Source organism: Dipteris shenzhenensis, chromosome 9 (assembly GCF_047967505.1).
Source record: "Dipteris shenzhenensis isolate YYH24624 ecotype China chromosome 9, Dip_SZ_1.0, whole genome shotgun sequence".
In the NCBI taxonomy this organism is placed as follows: domain Eukaryota; kingdom Viridiplantae; phylum Streptophyta; class Polypodiopsida; order Gleicheniales; family Dipteridaceae; genus Dipteris; species Dipteris shenzhenensis.
In genome coordinates this window covers 24,290,996-24,295,200 of record NC_141604.1, presented here as the reverse complement: position 1 = coordinate 24,295,200, position 4,205 = coordinate 24,290,996, and the positions used below count along the sequence as shown (strand labels likewise).

Here is a 4,205-nt window from a genome sequence, read left to right as displayed (position 1 = left end):
AGGCACATTTAACCCACGTAAGTGGCCATGATGTTGGGCCTTGTGTTGCAGTCCCAAGGCATATTTTTTTACAGTTAAAGGCTTGGAAGGCTCGTGAATTGGGCACTCCAGTTAAAGAGGTTGAGAAACCACCACATCTACATGTGCCTTCCATTGATGAGCACTTGCAGCCAGGGTCTACTATTGCAGACAGTCGACAGGGTGTTCAAGGAGATGCATGTACATCTAGCACTGCACCACTGGCACGAGTGAGGAGATCCGCCTTACCTCTGTCAAAGAAAGGACATGGGAAAGCAGGTTTGCAGAAGGCTGCTATGAAGCAAGCAACTAGAGAGGTGATAAAGCTATTCATATAATGTGCATTTGGCACGAGTGAGGAGATCCGCCTTACCTCTGTCAAAGAAAGGACATGGGAAAGCAGGTTTGCATAAGGCTGCTATGAAGCAAGCAACTAGAGAGGTGATAAAGCTATTCATATAATGTGCATTGTCCTTTCATATAGTGCAGACTCCTCAATGGAGGAAGGCTAGTAATCTCCCGCATATGCTGTGAATGGGATGGCCCTTCTTATGAGGCCTTACGCACCACAGAACTTCAAAAAGAGAAAGCAGTAGTGGAGGGGCAGATGGAGCCTAATAAGGCAACATGGGAAGATACGGATGCACTTTGCTATGTGATGGCTGGAGTGATGTAAGGAAGAGGAATGTGTATAACAAAATCTCTTCATGCAAAGGCAATATGTTTCTTCGTGCGATAGATGCTAGTGTGGCAAGTATTGTGGTTACAAGAGAGTTTATCTTTCAGCATATACGGCAAGCCAAATTAGATAATGGGGAACATAATATTGTGGAGGTGATTACGGACAATGGGACTAATTGTGTCTCCATGGGACGAACCGTGTAGGACAAGCTCCCAAAAATTGTATGGACACCTTGTGCCTCATACTCCATGGATTTGCAGATGGAAGATGTGGGCAAGGTACCTTGGGTGAGCGACATTATTTGCAAGGCTTCTAGTATGGTGAATTTCGTCACTAAGCGGCCCAAAGTGATGAGCATGTTTAAGGCTAATAGTGATCTTGAACTCTTGAAGCCAACGAAAACTCACTTTGCATACCTGTTCATTGTGGTGGAGAGATTGATCCGAGTGCGGCCAAGCTTGTTACGCACTGTTGTGTCCCATGAGTGGTTTGCATGGGAAGATAAAGACCAGCCAAAGTCTCTCTTTTTCTCACATGGTTACACACCCAACTTGGTGGGAGGATGAAGACAATTCAACCCATTTATAGTGTTCTCCAATTCACTGACATGGAGGGAAGCACCATTGGGTTGCTTTACGAGTTCATGGATAAGATTGGAGAGGCTCTCGATGCTGGAACCTTCTTATCTACCGAGAGGTTCTTTGCATATATATGCCTTGAATGTTGATTTGTTTTTTAGTAATTTTTATTTTATCATGATGACAGGTCACAGATGTGACACTTACTAGCACGCTGTTCAACTTGAGTCATACGCAGAATTCAGGATATTAGAGAGATATGGAACCAACGATGGGATTGGTTCCATAGGCCAATCCATGCGATGGCACATATCTTGCATCCCCTTTGGAGAAGTGAGTAGCAATACCTCAATCAAGAGCTCCAGGAAGGCTGGAGCTCTTACACCAACAAGTTGGTGGATGGGGATGTACAGATGATGAGACAACTAGAGGGTGAGCTTCTCATCTATCGAAATGGCACCCAAATGTTTGGACGCCAGACAGTATTGTTGCAGGAGACACAATTGCAGCCTGTGTCTTGGTGGGAGAAATATGGCATTTGCACTCCACATTTGGTACATACCAAGTACTACGAACCATGCAAGTTAAATGAGAACTTGAAAGTATGTGACTTTTCACTTGTTTTTGCATCCACTTCACACCTCATTTAATATTCCATGCTGAATCTTATTCTCTCTTTTTTTGCAGAGACGCATTGCCATGCGAGTTCTCTCACAAGATTGTAGTTTGGGTGTGTGTGAGAGAAACCGGAGCACATGGGCTCTATTCCACACTAAGAAGAGGAATAGATTATCCACAACAAACTAGAGAGGCTTGTTTTCTACCATTGCAACCTGCAACTATTGGAGCAAAAAGGCAATCCCATTGAGCCTCAGCAAGTCAATCCCAATAAAATTGATATTACAAAGACCCGGGACATTCTTGACATCCCTCATGAGGAGAGGGATATCTACGAGGGGCTTATGGCTCCAAATCGCATCACTTGATCCCACACACGTACCAATACTAGTGCAACTCCACATCCAGAGGACGACTCCAAGGTGTATGAGGATTCAACCAGTGGTACAGAGCATGATGATACAGATGCTGAGGAGGCTAAGGAGGAGGAGGTTCATGACTTGGAGAATGTGTGTTTGCTTAGTATTATCTAGATAGAGTCTAGATTCTACTACTCTAGACTAGCAACTAGCTAGTAGTTTGAACTTTGAACTTTGAACTTTGAACTTTGAAGTCTAGACCAACTAGTAGTATTTTCATTTTTGTGTGATGTTTGTTTAGAGATTAGCAGTGAAGTTTCAAGTTTGAACTTTAAACTTTGAAGTTTGAGTTTGTACTTAGTACTTTCTACTATGACTCATGGAATCGTGAACTCCTAGACATGGTGATGTTTTTATTTTTAATGAATGACTCATAGCTGTGTATTTTCAATTTTGTGTTGTGAATATAGGTTATTGGTGGTAGCTACTAGCATGTAGCATGTGATTTTAATCAAGTAACATGTGTGCACATTATGTGCTGGGAAAAAAAAGTTTTTCCCTCATTTGTGTATGAAACTTTATTGAAACGTTTCCCAAAAATGTATGAAACCTTTTTTTAACCCATTTCAAATCACGCGTTTCTAAAACGCCTGGTAACTATGCTCGATAGCATAGTCACTCGCATCAGCCTCCAACACATAAGGCCGGGTGGGATTGGACAACACTGGAACAAGCGCACTCTTGATACAATTTTTCAAAGTATCGAAAGCCTTGTTCAAATCTTCATTCCAAGATAATAGGTTGTGTAGACCTATGGCCACAATCTTTCAATACATTGATCAAGGAGACTGTGATTTTGGAATAATCATGAATTGATTTTCGCAAAAAGACAGTAAATCCTAGGAAAGAACGAAGTTGTTTCACTCTCTGAGGTATAGGCCAAGTCAAAACCTTTTGAATATGGTCTTCATCAATGGTAACACCTTCTCGAGAAATCTTGTGTCCTAAGTAAATGTCCCAAGTAAATGATCTGTTTCATGAAGAAATTGCATTTTCTAAGTATATGTCCTAATGGGTCTCCTAATGTAAGAAATTCTTGATCTCCCCATTCAAGCATCCAATTTCCACGAGATTTGTTTTGATAGGTTTGTAATTTTGTGTTTCATTAGTGTTTGCATTCAAAAACTGCATTACATTAACAAAACTTTAAAGATTCTAAAGATTCATTGAAAAATTTATTTGGTGATCTGATTAGCCCCCTATTCTAGTCTCATTAAACCCCTACTCTAGTCTAACTCTGCCTCACCTAGTTAATCTTACTCTACTTCCCCCTCCACCTCAACTCAACCTATCTTGCCCCTCCCCCTCCCCCTCTCCTCCCACCATGCTTCCTCCCCTCCGTCTCGTATCACTTAAGAAAATTGCCTCGCATCACTCAAGAAAAAAACCCCATCGCATCACATGCTTCCTCCCCTCTTCCCTCTTCCAAAAACCCCATTGCATCACATGCTTCCTCCCCTCTTCCCTCTTCCAAAAACCCCATCGCATCACATGCTTCCTCCCCTCTTCCCTCTTTTGTCTCCAACTTCTTCCCTCCTTCTACCTCCTTCGCCTCCAACTTCTTCTCCCTCAACCACCCCAGCTCACGCAACAGAGCTCAACAGCTCACCCTCCTCTTGTTCGCGATCACACAATGTGGAAGGACAATAAGAATGGCAGCTAGCTAGGGTAAAACAGTGTTCGCAGCGTGCAATCCTTTCGCTTTGTCAACCGCCATCACAATGCTCTCTCCCCTCCAAGAAGTGTCATCTTTCGAGGTAGCTAGAGAGAGCACTACATCTTCGAGCTGTAGGTTGCCTATTTCCCCCAGGTCCTTCTCGCCTTTCTCTAGAAGCAACTCAGCTGGCAAGAAGAAGAGTGCCCCCGTAGTATCGCTCTCGCCTCAAAGAA

At 42.9% G+C, this 4,205-nt stretch overlaps 1 pseudogene; it reads left to right on the top strand.

Annotated features, from left to right (window-relative positions):
• The first annotated feature begins 738 nt into the window (after window positions 1–738).
• On the top strand, window positions 739–2,429 carry LOC147898404 (uncharacterized; annotated as a pseudogene).
• The last annotated feature ends 1,776 nt before the right edge of the window (window positions 2,430–4,205 follow it).